This window comes from Fukomys damarensis, unplaced genomic scaffold (genome assembly GCF_012274545.1).
Source record: "Fukomys damarensis isolate Sample0158 unplaced genomic scaffold, DMR_v1.0_HiC HiC_scaffold_5, whole genome shotgun sequence".
NCBI lineage: Eukaryota > Metazoa > Chordata > Mammalia > Rodentia > Bathyergidae > Fukomys > Fukomys damarensis.
Window position 1 is genome coordinate 13201621 of NW_022900917.1, and position 22196 is coordinate 13223816.

Consider the following 22196-nt stretch of genomic DNA (forward strand, 5'->3'; position numbering starts at 1 on the left):
ATTTTGGCTTCTTTGTAAGTAAGATAAGTTTCTTAAAGTACGTCCACAAAAGCTCAGATATGCACTCCTTCAAGAAGAAGATGGGTTATTACCCTTTCCTTGATTAGGAGCTGGACTTAAGAGACTCACACCTAACAGGCAGAACATGATGAAAGTGACAGTGTCTTACTTCCGAAACGAGTCATAAAAGGCTCTGTGACTATTTCCTTGCTCTCTCCATTGCATCTCACTCTGGAAAATACCACAAGTCATGAGCCAAAAGCAACAATGGAGAAGTCCCCTGAAGAGGAGCAGGAGTCTTGTCAGTGACTGGGTAAGTGAAAATCTAAGCTCCAGCCAAGCCCTCAGGTGACTGTAGTCCAAGACACTTTGACTGAAAATTATAAAACAAGCTGAGCTAGGATTGCCAGGATAAGCTACTTCTGCATTTCTTATGCAAACAAACTGTGAAATTTTAAATATTTGTTTGGTCAAGTTCTTAAGCTTGGGCTATTTTTGACACAGTAATATAAAACTGAACAAAAATGTAATTCAGGATGTAATAATCAATTTTGTGAGGGGTGGCGAATAGGAGAAGAAAGTTTCCCAATGTAAATAAGATATGAACTTGGTTTTTCAGAAAGCTGAGTATTTCTAAAGTATAATGTCATATAATCTTTCATATTGAGATTTCATATACCTTAGAAAAATTGAATTACAAAAATATTTAAAGATAATTTTCTAATAGATATTTAAATCTGCCTGTCTTTTAAATAGTTGGTTGAGAGACATCCACAGAGATTGTTATGTTTAGGTTAGTAAACTGAAAATGCCAAATTATAAAGCATTACTTTCCACAGTGTTCTTAAGATACCAAAATATTAAAGACTCATTGGATTCCAGAAATAGAATAGGTCATCTCCTTGTAAGTAGATATTATTAGACCAAAGAAGTATGAGCCAGAGAATCAGGGAAAAGATGATTTTCATACCAACAGTGTTAAAGGTCAACTGTAATGCCTTGAAAAGAGTAGCAAAAATTTATAAAATATATTCTTTGGGCATAATACTTCATAAGGAGGGTTTCATTACTACTATTAATTAGTTCCCTGTAGTTACTTTTCTCTCATTGCTGAGACAAAATATCCAACACCCAAATTTAAGGGGAAAGGTTTATTTAGCTCACAATTGGTAGAGATTTCAGTCCACCATCAGCTGGCTCCAAGGCAGGATGGCTTGGCAGAAGAGAAAAAAATTATGGAGCCAGAAGGTAACAAAGCAACAAGTGAGTTTAACAGTGTCTTCCAACCCTTTTAATCTTATTCTTGGAATTAGGGTGGCACCCAACCAATCACTCACATGTACTGATTTAGTAATCACATGCCCTTAATCATCATACACTTGTCATACATTCAGCAACCTCCAAAATAGCTCCACCTCATTTGCATGCGACTTTGGAGAATATCTAAACACAAGCCATAACATTCCCCGTCATAAAACTTGAAGTTAAATAACCCTGTAGGTAATATTATCGCTAGACACTCAGAATAACTGGAAAATATCAGTCTACTAAAATAAATATTTTAGTGTTTAGATGAGTACATCTATGCAAGGGACACTCTACAAAATTAATACTAAGTGGTTTACAACTTAAATAAACACACAAAATTGAAAGAAGCAATTGTGTCTATAAAATGAAATTAAATTTTACATAATAATTATTTTCATTTTCTCTCCCTATATAATTATAACAAGAAAATTAAATTTTGCTTTTTTATAGAAGGTATATAAAATACAAGTGTATAGCTGTACATTATTAATTTCTCACTATACTACCTGTAAAAATATGTTTATTATATCTGTGGTTTATGAAATTTTGGATACTATAGTTATGTATACCAATATGAGTGTATCTATGCAAGAATATGTTTATCTTTTACTCAGAGACTGCTCTCCACTCTTCCTAATTCTAAAATAAATGTAAAATAGACTTTAATTATTTGTCTGAAATAATTTTGCACATTATGTACCAACCCTGAGGATAAAATGGCGAATGAAAAATGATGAAATTTTGCCATTCACATAGAACATGTTCTTCACTGAGAGAATCAGACCAAAAAATATTTACCAGAGCTTAATTGAGGGAAATAGAGTTCTGAATGAGATACACATTTCACAGCATCCTTAAGAAAGGCATCTCTGATGATATGAGGCTAGAGGTGGGATTTAGAGGAAGAAAATAAGCCAGCATTCAGAATGATGTGGGAGAGTCTGGGCTCAAGAACTTCAGCTATGAAAACCACTGAGAGCAGAGATCATGCAGAGAGCATGATGTGCCACAGGAGTGGGAGGAAGCCAGGATGAGGTGATCATGCTACTCTGGGGCACAATGACTTGCAAAGAGGCCAGTAAGTGTGAGATGAGCAAGCCAGTAAGATGTGAAAATTTCACTCTATGTGTGATGAAAAGTTATTTCATTGATTAGAGCACTGATGTAATATATGTGGTTTATGTTTCACCTCATTAACTGGCTGAAAAATTGATGCAATAAAGAGAGAGGAAGGAATACAGAATTAGATGGGTCCAAATGGAGTATAATTGTTGGTGGGGTTAATTCAAGAGATAGTTTTAAACAGCATTACTCTTTTAGGTTTGTGAATACAGCTTCTTGATGTCTGGTTGTCAATATGATTAAAGTAGGAAAATATAAAAATATTAGTTAATGAATCATGGGAATTGCTAAAAAATGATAATGATAATTTTTTAAATTTAAAATATCTCCACGTATATAGGATTTTCTTACAACTGTATGATCTTAGTATTGTTTCCATTAAAACATCTTTCCTCCAATTTTAGTTCTTTCTTTCTTCTTTCTTTCTTTCTTTCTTTCTTTCTTTCTTTCTTTCTTTCTTTCCTTTTCTTTTTTTGGTACCAGAGATTGAACTCAGGAACTTGCACTTGCAAGGCAGGAGGCAGAACCACTGAGCTAAATCCCCAGCCCAGTCTTTCTTTTTTTGATGTTTCCTCATTCTCTAAATTAGTAACATAACTTAGAATCCACACAATTTCCGTCATAGCTGAGAATCTTGAAAAAGTCTCTCTAGTATTCAATGCATCATCAGAAGATGTTAAGCATAATTGTTGTGTGAAGGATGAAAGGTACAAGGGAGGAAGGAAGAAAAACAAGGAAAATGAGGGCTTTAGTTTTTGTAATTGTGATCTTAAATAAAATTCCCTATTCACAGTCAAGTCCAGTGGTGTTGAGTACTTTATTCATGACTTTTCATTGTATAAAACCTCTGTTCTAGGACCTCATTGTGGTGAGATAGCCTGAACTTGGCAGTGCCAGCACTTTCTAATTAATAGTTTGTGTGAAGCAGGTGACAGGAAGCCATTCTGATTCCCATCCACACTCCTCAGACATGTGTTTCCTTGGCACTCCATGAGCCCCAGATGTTACTAATCAATTTGTGTGAAGTTGTCACCTTTCTGCACCCTTCAATCTGACCATGAATATAACACAACTCATCAGCTAGTGAATATATGTGGTGAAATGTAAAATGCACAGAGATTTGGTGAAATGTGTTGTGTTTCTAAAGGAAAATGGCGAGTATGTGTTAAACATTATGCAAATAATTTTATTTGTCTATTCATATAACATTCTCACTGTTGTTTCTATTAGAAATCTTTGCATTGGTTATATCCTTTTTTAAATTATTTATAGAAATAACTCGAAAATTCATGGGTAGGCAGTTTCTGTCACATCAAAATATTACAGAGTATCTTCATTCACCTTGATCACATTTTTGGCACCATGTACCTTCAAGGTCTTCTCAAAAATCAAAAATACTGCAGAAAGTAAGTATTTTGAACTGATTTAGAACATCAAAGCAGCAAAGAGAGGCCAACTGGTCTAATGTCTCCTGTGTCTGAACACTGAATTTGACTCAAAAGTGTCCTCTTTGTAGTGAACTACAGCCTAGTTTGTTGTAACCTACTCTACAAATATACTCTTTTAGTTAAGCCACTGAACCCCCACCAATCACAGCTGCCAGCCTTCAGGCAATCTTACCCTGAAAACTGCCAGATTATGTCCAAGCAATGCAAATGCTAACTGGCACCAATTAGGCCATTTCCGTGTTCCATGACCCAGCTTGCTGCTGGTCAAAGCAGCTCAGCAGAGTGCAAGAGGGGCTTTTCAAGCTGTCTTCCAGTACGGAATGATACCCGGTCTTAGAATATTTGTTCTTGCTTTTATATTTACTCTCAAGTTTGTTAAATCAAACTGATCTGTTTTATTTTCTACATTATCATTTTATAGAGTAGATTAACAGAATGATTTTTACAGATAGGGGAGTCAGAACATAAAAGTAGAACATTCTAACTAATTTGCTTATAGTTTTCACATTATCTCATATCTAACCTCTTTTAAAATAAAGGACGTGACTACCTAAAATGTACCAATAAACTCCATAAAAAGAAAAAAAAATTTAAAAATAAAATAAAGGAAAAAACAAGAGCTGCAAAAGTTTCCATTTATCTGCAAAATCAATCCACTTTATTTTCATAAAACAACTATGCCAATGCAGCTAGAACTGCTTGAGTTCATTGGCTGTAAGTAGCTCCCAAACAATAAATGAATGTCTCATGTGTGATATGGGGCCTTTCTTCTGAATGTGTATACACTGGACCGACAATATTACTATTGCTAGAGACTTGCTGAAAATGCAGACTCTCAGGCCTCCCAATAACATACTGACTGAGAGTATATATTTCACCAAAATCTAAACAGTTATTATCTGCTGAGGAATATGTGAGAAGACCTGAGAAAGGCCATACTTCTTAAAATAAAAATTACACAAGAGAAACACAACCATACCTGTGTGCCATTAAGTCAGGACAGTTATTTAATAAAGTATAGATGTACCTCCTAGCTGATTCTTTACTAATATCCTGACAAGGAATAATCTGAAATCTAGGTGTTTCTGAGATTGAATCCAAATATGACCATTCTCTGAAATTGGGGAGAACCAATATTTCTTTGTTAGGACCTGTGGGATAAAATATTCAATTGCACATAAATTTTAACTTGGGAGCACTATAAATACAGCAGATGACATATTCTGTCTTGCCAGGTACAGTTCTGGTTCATTCTTACTGTATTTTCTAGATCAAGAGTGGTAATGAGATAATTGACAATGTGAAATAGGAAGAAAAAGTCTAAAGATGTAGGGAAAGTGAAAAGGGTAGGGGAAAGGTAATAAGGGAAAAGAAAAAATATGAGAAAATGAAAAATGGAAATTAAGTGTTTCTAAATGGGGAGGGGAAGAGGGGGTGAAAGGAGGGCAGGGACAAGGGGAAAAAAGGAGAACCAAGACCTGTCATGTAAAGGTGCAAGATCCCAGTAATGACTTTAACTCTATTATATACCTAAAATGTACCAATAAACTCAATGAGAAAAAAAAAAAAAGAGTGGTGACGCATTCACATTTCAGGGTGATCTAGTTGGGTGAAAAATTATACAATACCTCTGCCTATTCCTAAACCAAACAAATAAAATGTTTAAAGTTTGTCATCAGATACTGGTATTCTCAGACTTAGTATTACATTATAAACATAATTTTAGGGCAAATTCTGTTCTTTACTATGATGTATCTTATTTAGGTCATGAATATTACATTTAACATTTGTCTGAGTTTCCCAGCTCGAGTACAACAGAACTAGAACATGTGCCTCCAAGACATAATTCTTTCTCTTGTTCTTCAGTATAGGTTTTCTTTTTATCTATCTAGAAGATCTGTCAAGGAACTCTGTAGCTGAGGTGGCCCTTGAAAGTTACCTTGAGTTTAGAGAAGCTGACATGCTCCTCCAGTCACCCAGTTATTGACATGGGGAGGCCCTCGGTAAGACATGTGACCTGATGAAACCACTCTGATTGCTACGACATTTCCAAAAAGTGCAGAGAGTTATGCCTCTTTTAGATACTAACTGCAGAAGAAATAAATCCTTCATATTTGAAGTAGGATCTTGTCAGTAACTTTATTATTATTATTATTATTATTATTATTATTATTATTATTATTATTTATTCCAATTTATCAAAACACTGATCTACATCTCTAGCCTTTTTTAAAATATTGATTGATTTTATTTTGAGACAGCATCTCACAAAGTTTCTAAGTTATTTAACTTTGTGCCTCACCTTCCCAGAGTTCTGGTATTGCAGGCATGTCTCATGATGTTTGGTTTGAAGCTTTTATAAAATCATGAATATATTTTCATTTAGAGAGACATGCATAAATTCCATTAGATTTTCACAGTTCTTAGAACAAGACGTACACAAGGCACACAAAAATGTATGTATATTTTGTATGAAAGCATTTATAATGTTCATCAGTAAAATACAGAGACCTGGGTCCCCGAAAATATGGACCCAACCTGCTTTGATGTGAGAATTTTCAAATCTCTGACTAAATTTCCTGTGCCAATAGTTCCTGAGTGGATTACTGGAAAGCATTTTACTTATTTATCCCACTGATTAGAGGAGAAAATGCAATATGGATAAAGGAGGCAATAGTCTCTGAAAGTTCTGTCTTTTGTTCTCAGATCCATGTTAGAAAAATTAAGCAAAATATTCTCTGACTTGAAAAGGGACAAGAATACTTATTTTCTGGTTAACAAGTATGAGATACCATCTTTAATGTTCTCCTAAATTGTTTCATATGTCAAACCTTTTGAAGATAGTTGTAAGTATTACCTTTAATGATAATAATTTACTGGTCCAAAAAAAGGGAGAAGCTGTGGATTTTTATTTTATATAGCAGTTCCAAAGCTTTAAAATTTGCCTTCTTTGTTATCTCAAATGTTATTCTTAAAGAAAGATCACTTAGTTCAATTCTAATATAAAGTCACATTAAGAAAATATTCATCATGTAGATATTCCTATCCAAAACATATTGGAATCACTTCTTGCTCTAGGTGTCAGAGTGAACTTTGATTTTTCCCAGCCTCAATCATGGAATAGTGGAGAGTTGAATTTCAGTTAAAAGGAAAGGGCAGAGATAGAAGAAGGAAAAGAAGAAATACACAAATATATATAAAATTATTCTCAAGTTTGGGAATGCAAAATGTCAAAGTACGGCAGTAAAACCAAGAGTGTATTTGGAGCTATGTAAATGTTGATTATTGGTAGCTTCCTATTTTAATGCAAGTGATTTCTCCATTCCAAACTGGATCACAGTGTTGGGAGAAGTGTTACATCTTGAATCCTATGCAATGGTAGGACAGCAATATGATTTCTGTGGGTTCTAATTAAGAAAAATAACCCTACCTTGAAGCTGACAATCTGTCCTTAACTAGGAGATCCATGTTGGAAAATAGTTGATGTAGTAAATCAATTGCATGAAGCAATTCCTCTTTTGGCCAAAAACCACTTGGCAAGCACTTAGTTTAGATTGGAAACCCACAGGTCTCAGATTGCCATAAGCAGCGGACACTTGAGGGTTGGTTTATCTTGTACTTTGTTCCATGTGCCAGTGTTTTCAGAGAAAATCTGCAGAGTTGAAGGAATATAGACTTTCTTGGCTACATCATTGTTTAGCAAAGGAAATGTGTTCTCCTGAAGTGAAGCAAACATCAAAACTCATTTCTTTTCCTAAAGCTATAGGTCTTAAGGAAACAGGGCACTGCAAATACCAGTTTTATTTTGTTGTCCTCTTACCTGCTTTCTCTCTTTTCTTTCCAGAGCTATAATTTCCAGGACACATATAACGATGTGTACTTCTTGAGTACAGATTATTATTTGTTAGCAATACCACCAACAAAACATTTTCTGTCTGTTCCAATTCTTAAAGGTGCATTATGATGTCATGACTCAGTGTGTGATTCTTAAAAACTTCTACAAGTCAACAAGTTACTTGTTCAGTAATGTTGAATGAGGGAACACATCACTGAAAATCAGACATTTGGAGTTCAGTGGCTATGTGCTGGCTATAACCTTAAAATTGTTATTTATAATCTATCTATTATTTAAAATTTCATCTTTAAAATGAAAAAATATATATTTCCCCAAATTCAAGCATAAATAAATGGATATTAGAAAAATAGTCAGCAGTACTGATCTCTTAGTACTCACTGTATAATTTTTCAGGTCATTTAAAATCATTTCCTTTTGATTGATGACTTTTAATGTGGAAAATTGCCTTGATTTTAAACAGAACAAATAAGTCCTAAAATGAACTGACATGCTTCAAAATGTTCCTTGAGTTTTGGACTTAACTTCGGTGTGAAGTGACAAATTTAATGGCAATTAGACAGAAACAAAGAAAGGCATTTCAGGCACAATTATCAAGCCGCTAATATTCTCAGTGAAGCGCAGCATGATTCCTTTCTGTTGCCTTGTTCCATTCCATTTGGCCACCATCCCAGTTCATCCAGGTTTTCATGTATGGCAGGAATCAGTGAATGTCTCACCTTTCCAAGTTTTTTCCTCTTCTTTGTCTAATACAACACCTGCTTTCTTAGTGTGTCTCTTTTCAGTTATCCAGGGAACAAAAAGCAAAGTAAGAAGATTCGTTTCTTTTCTGATCCTTGAAGATAATTGTCCTTCTTGTTCTCCACTTACAAACATGCTCACTATTAAATTTATCTTTTCACTTCATGTCGTTTTGATTTTTGGAGATCTACCAGTGTTTAAAGCTCTTAAAAATATTTTTTGTCTTTAGATGACAAATAAATTAGCATTCTTGTTACAAATAAGAAAAAAATTTGATGATATTATTTAGAGATACTTAGTGTGCATAGTTGTATCTACTGAAGAAAACAGAATAACAGTGTTATATTCCCCATCTTTTTGCCTTGTTTGCTTTGATTCTCTTCGTTGCCATTCCTCTGAAAGATACTTCTGCAAACGCAGTATTTTAATTTTTGGCATTTATCTCACCTCCTTTAGAGAGAGAAAAAGCCAACTGAAGAAAAAAAAAGCCAAATTTTGGCCAAATCATCTTTTGCTGTTGTTTTCAAATATTTTCTGAGAAATAAAGAATTTTGTTCAATTTTCGAATCTTTTATAGGATATAAACAGAAAGTTTAAATGTGGCCAGAAACTAAAACTGGATTCAGAAGTGTTTGTGTCAAATGTACTTATGTATTGACATAAACTATCTGAGGATGATATTACAGAAAGCACTGAAAATGTTAAGCAAAAAATGAAGGAAGAGTGACAAGGAGAAAATGCCTAAATTTTTATTGTAATTTTATTAAAGGTAGTTTGTCTAACAAGAGTGTGTGTGTATGTGTGTGTGTGTGTATTTAATATACATCAGTAATGTATTTAATATATCAAACATGTATATGTTCATGTGTAATATATTTAAGACATGAGAGAGAAAGAGAATTTGTAAGCTACATCACTACATTAATATGGTACATATGGTACTAGAGTAGAGAAAGAAAGAAAATTAGATTCAGTTCTTGTTCCATAAGAACCTTTTTTCAGATTTCTCAGGTTATGGGACATAGAGACCCAGTAAGTGGAAAATTACACATTAATCTTCCTCGGGAAGTTATTGGCAAGGGCTTCACTAGATGAAAAATTAAACATTTAAATATTCATATAAAACTTAAAAGAAATCATAAATTTAAATGTGATGATGCATCATTAAGTTTTTCCAATATGGTCCCAGCATTTGAACAACTATAAATCACCCAAACAAGAGTCACAACAAGAAAACCTCCTGGTCAAACTCCCAAACTCTGCCGGGAGATTGAACTTGCAGGACAGGTACTCTCCATCAGAGTTACACCCTGCCCTAAGCAAAGCTCCTTTAAAAAGCTGTCGTTAGGTTGAAAACAGTCTCATTCATGGAACTAAAAGGACCAGCAGTGATGGAAATTGGAGCAGAAAATGTGTCCATCAGAGCTAAAAGCAAAGGAAAGAAGAGAAACACTTAAAAACAGATTTCCAGATTTAATTACCTTGAATGATGGTATTTGTTGGGGTTTATAAAATGCAAAATAATCATAGCAGTATTTTGTTTTAAGCTTGAGAAATCTGAGCTGATTTGGGGCACCTGTCCTCCCTGCTATTTACCATAGAACACATACCTTGAATGTATATGAAAAAACTTGAAAAGCTGAAGCATATTTAGCATAACAAACATAATGTAAGAATCTAGATGCAGGTGTTATGGTTAAAAAATAGATGACATAAGTTTACCTGTCAAGTCCTGACAAACAAGTAAATAGAAACTGAAATTTTCTTGTGATTTGGGAGCATAAAGGGAATACTTTGAATTACAGTAGCTACATAGAGATTTCTGCTAACAAGAATTCAAGGTGCCTTTTCAAAGTGGTATGTGTTAGTCACTGCTACAATTATATTTTTCTAATAACCACTTTGCATCTAAATTTCCCCTGCATTGGGCTTTACAGAAAACAGAAGCCCAAGAAGACAGCAGATCCTTTTTAATTTCACCATCTTCATTTTCAAGCATGCATCGATTCCCTAAATCTAGCCAAAGATTTAGATTGGAAGAGGAAACACTTGGGTTCTACTGTGCTCTTTTTTCTACTTTTCAATCAAACATTACTCAAAATGTTTCATTTCTCTCTATTATTTCCAGTGTACAAATCAATTGTGATATGATCTGATATGGTATCAGTGACAGGATGCCAGGTTCTTGCTATGGACACATTTTTTCTTACAGCTTGTTTTCAACTTGTGAAATATTTTTATATTTTCATCTCCCTAGAAATATTTTTCCTAGTCTGATTTTTTTTAAATGTAGTAAAATGTGAGAGAAACAAATTCTCTTCTAAAAATATTTTGAGTCTCAGCTTTTATATCAAAAATACAAAATCTACATGCATATTTTCACATGCAGACACACACACACACCTGTAAACTGATGTAGCTATTTGTCATAATTCAACAAGGTACTGGGGGCTACTTTGCTTAGTTGACCTGGAGGAAGCCTGAGATGTATTTATATTTTTCCAAGTGGTTTCTTGTGCTATTAAAATACATGTAATAGTATTTTAATAAGCAATGGGGACTGGCATTTTACAATTAATTTTGTTTTTTCAGGTGATTTATCTATTATTGTCTTTGAGAAATTCTATTTCCCCTCAAAGAACACAGGAATGTTCCTTTAAGGTGTTTCCAAAACACCTGCTGAAAGATGCGATGCATCCCACTTTGTTTGGTTAATGTGTTAAGATATTAGAACTTTAATTATGTAGTAAAAGATATATGTTTATGCTAAAACTGTCATCAATTTCTCTAAGATGATAGACAAAAATTTTGAGCAGTATTATGGCTAACCACACAGTGTCTATCATTATGGCAGTGAAAATCTCTTAAAATAACTACCAAACAGCTTTGGTTAATTTTATATTACTGTGTAAAATTGCCCACACAGTTAGCAGCTTAAAACACTGAGCATTCATGACATCACATAGATTTTAAGAGGAAGAAACCAGTAGTGTTTTAGATAGCTGATCCTTACGCAGTGTCTCATAGGCTTAATTAAGCAGTCCACCAGAAGGCAGTCATGGCAAGTGTGATTCGGGCTGGAGGGTGTTCCTGCAAGAGATCTCGACCACATGCTCAGAGACAGAAGGACTCAGTTGATTATTACATGGGCCCTACTGTAAATCTGTGCCCCCTGCAAGGACTCTTTCAAAAGAAAGCAATAGATCGGGATGGAAACCACAACATCTTACATAATCCAATCTCAGATCTAACATACTGCCAATATGTCATATTCCGCTGGGCACACAAATCAATACTGGTACACACTGTGAGTTGAGTACCACGAGGTGAGGATCAGGAAGGTCATCTCAGAAGCAGGAGCCACACAGATAATTAGGGTGAGTGCACATTACTTTATATCTGAGAAGTAAAGCCCTCCCAAAGTGTCCTCAAATTAGTTCATAAAGGCTCTAGGCCAAAACACCAGCCTAAAGCTATAGCTAAAAATAATTATAGAGGCTAAGTAAAGTGGTACATGCCTGTGACTCCAGAACTCTGGAAAATTGAGGCAGGAGGATCTTGAGTTCAAGCCCAATGTGGGCAACTTAGCAAGTCAGTGAGAACCTGAGAAGAATAATAATAATAAAAGAGAGAGAGAAGACAGACAGATATGAAGGAAGGAAGGAAGGAAGGAAGGAAGGAAGGAAGGAAGAAAGAAAGAAAGAAAGAAAGAAAGAAAGAAAGAAAGAAAGAAAGAAAGAAAGAAAGAAAGAAAGAAAGAAAGAAAGAAAGAAAGAAAGAAAGAAAAAGAAAGAAAAAGAAAGAAAGAAAGAAAGAAAGAAAGAAAGAAAGAAAGAAAGAAAGAAAGAAAGAAAGAAAGAAAGAAAGAAGGAAAGAAAGAAAGAAAGAAAGAAAGGAAAGAAAGAAAAAGAAAAAGAGAGAGGAAAAAGGAAAAGAAAGGGCTGGAAATGTAGCTCTGTGTAAAAGCTTGGGAGTGAAAATCCTTATTACTGAAAATGAAAATCGTAGCATATGCTATTCTTCTACCGTTCCTTTTGGTCACCACTGTGTTAGTTTTAGTGCCTGTGTTCCACTTGTCTCCAAAGCAACCAGAGGGATCACCTAACACAGTTTAGATATTTAACACTCCCTCCATCCCTCTGCAACAAAACTTCTCGGCACAATATGAAGTTCCCTATATTTTTCCCATATGTAGAATTATATAACTTTGGCTTTGCCTAACCCTGTGATATGACCAATTGCTTAACTTGCAAACTTTAGCTTTTTTGCTTTTGTTTTTCATATTGAGATATCTCTCCAGAAAAGTAGAGCTTACATTTCTGTCTTTTAAAATTAGATGACTTTTAAATATTGAGCCCACTCTACAGCAATGATCATTACTCTTTTTGACTATATATCATTAGGGGGAACTTACTAGGAATCAAAAGGATAAAAGAAAAATAAATATGCCTGTTGTCTCAGTCCACAGGAGCACTAGAGCTATAGCAATCAGATGCTCCCATCCTAGGCTTTGAAGATTTAATGCACATTTGTTTAATGCTTATTATTATCTATCCAAATATTACCAACTACATGCACATAAACAACTATGCCTTTTATGTGCTATCTCAAGCATCTGACTAAATTATTACCTTTACAGCAAGAGAGAGCTCATCTGGTGTCCACGCTCTCTTATATACCCTGATAAAGAATTCCATGACTTTATATACACTCATGTGGGTTTTCAAGATTTACTAATGAAGCCTCATACAATGCAAGACATGATAAACTTATGATAATGTCCTGTGGGTTATAATACATGTTGGAAATAATCAAATATTTGGAAAGTCTTCTCCTACATAAGCAGAATGCAGCTGAAAGCAATGTATAGAAATTGAATTACACCTAAAATATTTGGGGGGAGAAAATACACTCTCCCACATTATTCTGGGCTCTGTGTTAGGGTCTAAATGTTACTGAAATCTATCCAGACAGGACTATATTAGGTTGCTGATAGTAAACACATCTATGACTGTACATAGAAGACATACACATGTGAGATTAGTTTGATGAATCGAATTTTCCTCCCCAGATATTGAATATTTGGAGAGAATTACAGATATTCAAGAAAAGTTAGAAATTACTCAAACCAATGCAGGCAAGTTTCTAGTCTGGTATTTACCAATGTTAACAAGGCTGTTTCCCGTGTTCATGATGCTCAAAGTGGTGTCTATCCAGTTTGTTTAAATAGGCCGTTGTGTATTGTGTTCTTAGCTCACTTCTGAGCTAATTTTTTTACTTACATATTAGTCATATATGAGCTCATATGTGAGCTCATCATGGATTTAAATAACATCAATGTGCCAATAGTGCCAAAATTTCTTTGTAAATCTGAGCCTTTCTTTGAACTCCAGACTCATATACTGTATATAACTACACAAAATTATCATGACATTGATGTTGCTGCTTTTGTCTTATAAAAGAGTATTTCATATGGTTCAAACTAATCAATACTTCCATGTGTGTGATAGGTAGTAATCTCATATGTAACACCGTCAGAACAAATCATGATTTTCCACCCCTCTAACTCCTTGTCAAAACTGTTATTCATCTCAGTAAATCATTTCACATGGCTGTTCACGATCAAAGCTAGTGAAGTTTCTCAATTTTTTGGGTTTTTTTTCTGTAATATCTGTAAATTTAGTTTATCAGTGAGCCCTATTTTTCTACTTCCAGAATATCATATTGCCACTTCTTCCCACATCTAAGAATGAAGTCCCCTCAGAGTCACTGTCACCTTTATATCAACTACTACTGTGGTTTTCTGATCAGTGTTTCTGTCTGCATACTTGGTAGGCATTACAGGGTTTGTTCTACTCATAGAAGAGTGGACAGTTAAAAATGAGTTAATATTAAGCTATTCTCATGCAAAAATAATTGTCTTCCCACTAAACTTAGATAATGAGAGTTGGTTATTTATCCTGACTTGTAAATCTCTACATGTTCTGAGTCAAGATTATTGCTCTTATTTCAACCAGCAGCACTCTTTTTATTTGTCAGCCACATGAGTTCATTTATTCTTGTCAGTCTAGTTTAATCTTGCTTTCTGGTGATTTAGTGGTTTATGACTACTTGAAATTTCATTTGCAAGGTAAAGATGAGTTGCTGGATCTTTCCCTTCAGAGTTCAGAATCAGACATAATATTTACTTATATTTACATTTATACTTCGTAAGATTTTTGCATCTGTGACAAATATATCATTTGAGCTTGCTAACTTATCTCTTACCCCATGGAAACTGAGGAACTGTAAGTATCAAGAGTGGCCCAAACAAATACACTCAACTTCAGAGGTCTAGGTTGCTTGCAAATTGTTCTGACTCATGTGCAGTGTGACTTAACAGATCCACTTTCACTGGATGGGTCTGTGCCAATCAGCGATGCTATATAGAGTAGGCATTATGCAAACCTCTATAGAAATTGTAGTACAATCCTCAAGACTTTATGGCAGAATTTCTTAAAAAATTATATCACCCTCTAAAAATAGCTATTCTAATTTTAAGAAGCTTTGACACGAATGCTTGACCACAGGAAGCAAATTTATCACACTAGCATTGTTACAAACAGCTTGCTGTGTGGCTAATCATAACCAATAACATATATGAGGACAGTGCTACTTTAATAATAAGTGAAAGCATAATATCCACCTAGTTCTGAAGGCTGAAATAAGGTGTATTCACACATGTCAGGTGTTGTTGCTCCTTAGCCTACTGCACAGGCTCATCTTTTGTAATCATCAATATGACTTCCTATGCCCATTAGGCTGAGAAACTATTCTAGCACATTTAGAAATGATTTTACATAACATTTTGGCATTACTTGGAAATGGAGAACTACAGAATTATAACTTAATACTGGAAAATCCCCTAAGGAAAATGAAAGAAAATCATTCATCTGACCAGAATTTTGAGCAGAGCACCTGGATATTCATTTTACCAAGGAGGAAAAAGGACCAGATGTAATTATTTAAACTGATTTGGGACAAGTGGCAAATTATTTGGTTAGATGATCGGGACATGGAACAATAATAGACAATTGATGGTAAAGCATTCCAGGGAATAACTGCATAGCTACACTTCCTCTCTGAATGAGCATACAATATGAAGATATTTGGATTCCATATCTGAAAAAAGATCATCTTAACAGAGGACAAACTCAGTAACTGTGTGAAATAATGATCAATTCTATGGAGATAAATCAGACTTTCTCCAAGACACTCCTGTTCGAGTCCAGTAGGAATATGGACTTAATGATACGGCAGGGATAGATATTATACTGGGTTCACTAACATGGGCTTTGACACAAAGCTTTATCTATCTTAATTATAGCCAGATGACCAACTATCATGGCAGAATTCAAAGCTAAATTATAATATTGTTCCATTTTCTGGGGATATTAATCATTTTCCCGCAAGTATGATCACTACAGTGAATAATTTCCGATATGGATAGGTAGTGCTTTGTTCTCTCTGGAAGAGATACTTACTCTGTGTGATGACTTTTCTATCTAAAAAACAAAAAAATGTGACCAAATGCTTTGGTCAAATCTTTTTAAATTTATAGATGATGAACTTAAAATTTAAAAATCTTGAACTTATTAAACATCTTGATATCATTGTGAATACTCAGCACAGCATTCCTTCTGAAGAAAGAACTTATTTTTATAACAAAGTTAGACCATGGGCTCATGTTTATTTACTTCACTATTCTTTTCATTGACACCACAAAACCGAAGCAACAAGCCTGACAGCATGATGGATTAGCTGCTTGGTGATTCAATTATATTGCCAGTAGGGTAGCAAATACCTCCCAGACTGGAAGTGATACACTTCAGTGTGTAGCATACACTCTACATCCCTCGTCACTACAAAAGGAGTCTCTCTTCTCTCCGAGATTCATTGGTCTGTACATTAAGGTTGTTAATACCCTGGTGATTCATTAGTGAAATTTCTCTTTTCCTTCTTCAAGTTCCTAGAACTCTAGGCTTTGGGACATGTAGATATTAATTTTTATGGGAGAACATTTTCACCAAAGGGGACACAATGGTTCCAACAAATGAGAATTTGAGGGTGTCACCTGGACACTCCAGCTTCTCATACTAAAGAATCAACAAAGAAGGAAGGTTTCCTAGTATTGGGGGTGAATAAGATAAGGGTTAGTGAAACAACCTTGGGAGCGAGGTTGACACTCCACCATGATGTGAGAGAGATTATGTTTGGAAGGTAGATGATTCCTTGAAGTGTTATTTCTTACTAGTCCCATATCCTATAACTAATGTCACTTTAAATCTACAAAAACCAAATTTAGTCAGGCCTTTAATGAACCAGAATTTTCATGAATGAAGTTTTGTTCTCTCCATAAGACAACAAAACAAAACAAAACAAAACGAAACACCAGCCAAGGTGATAGCTGAGGAAAAGTTAGGAGTGCACAGTAGAGATATTTCTATATAACAACTATCACCACAAAGGCAAGACAGTGGCAAAAACAAAAACCATATTTATTTTTCCTCCTTTTATTGATGTGAAATATTTGAGTAAGTGTAATAATTATTTCTTCCCACTCACTCTTCTCCTATCAAAAATAAATGTTAGTAGAAGTGGACCAAGTATCTCTATATTTTAATTTAAAAATAACAAAGACTTTGATGTAGGTTGAAGAGGAATTAACATTACACCAGAATGGGTAGGGAGTTTTATTTATTTATTTATTTTAACTAGGGATTGAACTCAAGGCCTTGTGCTTGCAAGGCAAATGCAGCGCTACTGAGCTAAAGCCCCAGATTGGTTTTTATAATTTGGGGGGATAATATTAGTGTATTTGCAGTGATGTTTCTGGCAGTTTTATTATTGCAGATGGATTAAAAATTATAATATTACATACTTTTGCTGTTGTAGTTATTTGGAAGTTCCTTATAGTTTTCTAAAGTGGATATGAGTGGCAAGATGACAAAAAGTAGATTATGGAAACTTTGAACTGTGTCGATTTAGCTCAGCTTATCTCTTATCTCCTGAACTCCCTGTCATGTATAGTTCTGAGCTAAAATTGACCTAACCCATAAGTTTGGGAAGATTTCCAAGGTGCAGTGAAGCAACAGCTGTCTTTTCTTTTGTCCAGTGTTGGGGAATAAAATGCAGGCTTTCTCACTGAACTGCACTCCGTTCCCTTTTTTTCTTCTATTCTAAGAATTTCTTTAAGGTGTCCAGGCTGACCTTGAACTCATAATCTGTCTGCATCAGTCCTGCAGACTGTTGGGGTTTCAGGAGAGTGCCTTCATGACTGGCTCCAATAGCTGTCTTACCACTACAAAAGGAAGCTGACGTGCTGTCACCATTCACACACTCTGTTGAGCTTGCATCAACATTTCATAGACCTAAAAAAAGAGACCAAGTTGCAGCTCCTTTACCTCTTGTCCTACACTCTTGTACCAAGTCTCCAAATCTTAGTCGTGGTCCAGTGTACAGATTCGTGCCCCAGTGTACATATGAGCGTTTTCGCTGGTCACATATCTCATGAACACGTCTAGACTAACTTTCCAGTTTTGCTCCTGTATTCTAAATTATTCTCACAAATTCTAACTTGCCACTGCTCTCTTTGGGATCATATTCCCAGTAGGTTGAATTCCGGTGATGGTCTATTTGTATCACTCCTATTTGTTTTATTTGTCTGATTGAAATGCAACTGATACATTGATGATGATATAATTTAATTGATTTTAATAGTGTTAAATTGATGACTTATCTTCTGTATTATTCTTAGGGAGTAACAAAGCAAGTGGAAAGAGCTGAAGGAAAGCCAGTTCTCCTGGAACCAACAGAGGAATAAGACTGATTAATAAGCGTCAGGTAAAGCAGTCGTGATGTGGCTATTTATGTATTAAAAGTACCGGCGATTTCATAATTGGCTCTGCATTTCAAATAAGTTTTAGAGAGGGTCAGGAAAGAAACAGTTCAGTATGGTTTAGCCAGCGGAAAAAAGATTGTACTTGGCTGAAGGTACAGAAAAGAGTGAACATGTATGAGGTATCAGCACATAAAGAAGGCACCTATGTGAGTCAGAGGATGTAGAGAGATCCAGGCTGTTGCTCCTAGTTCCTGTACAGTACAACGGATACTGACCCTATTGCAGGAGAATAAATGATGTTTGCTGAGATTTTGAATTGTACTAACATTTGAGAATAATAAGTAGTCTGTAACAGAGGGCTGATTGACAAATTGCAGTATAATTTTAAAATTGGTTTTATTGATACAGTTTAGATATACATAATGATTACATTTATCATAGGGAATTTGTATCTGTACATACTACAGCTTGATTCTTCTTTCTTACCATTCCTCTGACCTTTCTTCTACCCTCCTTCCTCTCCGTATTAACAAAAGTTTCATTTCCATTTATTTCTTCTGCTCTCTCTTTCTTTTTCCCTTCCTTCCCTTCCCCCTGCATCCTCCCTTGTCCCCCCAATGCAGTATAGAATATTTGGGAACAATTTAGCTATTGGTGGATGGAAGGATTGAAATAAATTCTCTCTCTCTAAAATCATCTAGATCTTGATGTTATACTGCAATCTTATAATGCAATAAATAGAGAGTAGAAACCTACTAGATTAGTACTTCAGCATACAGAATAGTGTTTGAAAATCGGTGTCATGAACTTGCATATCATAAATGTGATTCTTTCTAACGTAGCAAAGTAGGAACCTGGAGAGCTGACATGTTTTATTTCACGGAGGAACAGTTGTGGCCACTCAGTATAGTAGGAATTAGAGCTGAGGTATTTATGTTAGAGTAGTAGGGAACAAAGAGCTGCTCATTTTCTCATACTTCTGTTTGAGAAAAATAACAGCCACCTCGATTCATCTTGCTTCTTTGTATGAAAGCAAAAGAACTGTGTTTTGATTAATAATTATCTCTAAAATTTTAAACACGTATGATAAATGAGGTGAGAACAGTGGAACAGAGAGCCTCAGGATGTGTAATTGAAAAACTGCATGATCAACAATGTCACGTTATACCAGGAAATAGACTAAAATCAGTTTTGCAGAAAATTGGCTGAGGGCTCAAAGGGGAAAATAAATAGGGCTAACCTCTTGAATCAACAATGTTTCTTCAAATATCATAAACACAAACTTTATTTTTTTTATTTCTGGAAATTTCAAAAAACTGGTGAAAATGAAAGCAATAGATAAGAAAAAGTAAAGCATTGGAATAATACTGGTCAATTTTTAAATTGAAGACAGCAAATTTATCAGGAGTAATAGAATGCATAGATATTAGATAATAAATATATAGCCAGAGATGTTTCTTGATTCCGAATCAGTTCACAATCTTTATCATATTTTCTCAAAAATCTTGAAATAAAAATCTAAGTATTGAAGAATATAGAAAAAATGAAACAGTAAGACACAGCTATATTCTAACTGAAAATCTGTTTTGGCCAGGCGTGGTGGCGCACACCTGTAATCCCAGCACTCGGGAGGCTGAGGCAGGAGGATTGCTGGGAGTTCAAGACCAGCCTGGGCTACATAGTTAGCTCCAGGTCGGACTCAACTACAGCGTAACACTCTGTCTCAACTGCCCCCCCCAAAAAAATCTGTTTTGTAGTTTTTTTTTTTTTAACTTTATTTGAAAAAGTAAAGTGAAGAGTAAGGAAGAAAGTAGCCCTACAGAGTGAGCTTGGGCTGATTAAAAGAAGAGAAGCAAGATAATACTACAGCCTGGGGGGTACAGAGCAGGCTATTTTGAGGAAAGTCATGATGGCAGCTTAGTAGATGTTCATGTTGTGGTTTTAGATTCATATGAACATATACTTCAGTGATAATCAGTAGATAAATCATCATTCATGCTGTATAAGACTCAGTTATAAACAGGACTCTTGCTAAATTTTATGCTTACAAGTGGCCTTTATTGACCTATGTAACACCAAAATTATGACATAATAAAGTGTCATCATATTTTATGCACAAGGAAACTAAAATCTGAAGACATAACCTGCTTAGACTAAGGAGAATACATGACTCAAGAAGGTTGCTACACCCATAAACATCTTGATCCTTTCAAATGAACAGTATAGCAGGCTACATTACGTCTTCTAGTGTTGTGTTTGTTTGATTCGCTTTTTGTCCTTAACCAAGGGAATTTTATCATTTTGAATCACACACATGCACATACACAGACACATATGTATGCACTAGATTATACATAATATCACTGAAATAGTCCATATTGCTAAAATGTAGGAACTTAATTTCCAAATACATTCTAGGAATATTAATATAAAGAAAGTTTTGTTTCAAATATTTCAAGATTAAATTATGTATTTTAACCTGCTTTCATTGACAAGTAAGATAACACAAATTACACTTGTGAGTTCTATTTTTATTTCATTGCTTTTTAATTAATCTACCAAACCCCAGAATGTTTAGGAAAATGTAGAGATCTTCGATGAAGTTGGAAAATGTTCTTATCACAAAGAGAGGAATGAAAATTAACATGTATTTGATAGACTAAATAATAAACCCCTGTAAGTCAAGGAAACACGTTTTCTTTTGTTCCTAAACTGTCTTTGATTTTATCTTTTCACGTTTATTATTTTCTTTCCTAAATTAATAAAAGTATTTAAAGAACATGTTAACTGATTTCATATTTTCCCTGTAAATTCTGACTGCTAATTTCATTTGTATTCAGATATAGTACAGCTTATTTAAAAATCTCAACTTCCAAGTATTTTTAGAACTTGACCCCGTGACTCCCTTCAGTGAAGCTCAGAGCACTTACGGAACGGAGCGATGAGGAATGTGATGAAAAAATCCGGGACTTACTTGTGCGATGTAACGTGAGGCAGTATGTTTCAAGTCCGCCTTCCACGTTCCATCTGTCCAGACTAAGTTATCCTGGATGTGAAGCGGAAGAGTGGCTACGTAAATAAACTGGGGGTTGCTCTGAACACTCTGAATATGGAATGGAGCCTCCCTGCCTTGGCTCTGGTCCCACCTGGTTACCTCGGATGCCGGACACGACTACCGCATTGTCATCGATGTTCCCCAGCCTTTAACTCTTCCTCCTTCAGATGCTTCCATGCTCTCTGTTTTCCTGTTACCTTCACGCCAATTTATTTATAATTTCTTCAGCTATAAGGTATTTCTTTATCTGCTTACAAATATGGAGGTGACCCAGTCTTTAGACCTGCAGCCAGAACAGAAGGCTGAGTGCTTGCAATCAAGGATCGACTATTTTCAACTAAAATCTCATCTGTCCTCAAATCTGCAAAATGATATCACCATTTATATGCTCGTAAAGTATCTTAAGTTTACTTTGTTTTTCTTATAGCTATCTTCCTCCAATAAATCTAGGATTCTACTTTTGAAATATATTCTTTTTGATCTTGCTATTGCCTATTCTCAAAACTGAATTGGTTATTTTCAGTAGTCTTGTAAGTTTTCATTTTGCTTCAGAACTTTTAATACTTGGTGTCTTTCACAATGTTGTTCAGTATATAAAGCAGTGTTACTTTATATACTCTTCTTTTATTATTCCATCATAGTGCAAAATTATTCTGATAATTCCTGACTCTTTCTCCAAGCCAAAACAGTGTTCACGTGAAGATTATATATCCATTCTCCTATTGCATATTTCACAAGTACCTAATGTTCTAGTTCATATCTAAAAGGTCCACTAAATCCTGCTGTGTT

General features: G+C 34.9%; 1 long non-coding RNA gene across 1 annotated transcript; it reads left to right on the plus strand.

The window, feature by feature from the left end:
- Positions 1 to 235: 235 nt before the first annotated feature.
- Positions 236 to 21608, plus strand: LOC104859053. Its single transcript, XR_779278.1, has 3 exons — positions 236 to 313; positions 18269 to 18354; positions 21193 to 21608. It is a non-coding gene; the product is annotated as an uncharacterized LOC104859053 (long non-coding RNA).
- The last annotated feature ends 588 nt before the right edge of the window (positions 21609 to 22196 follow it).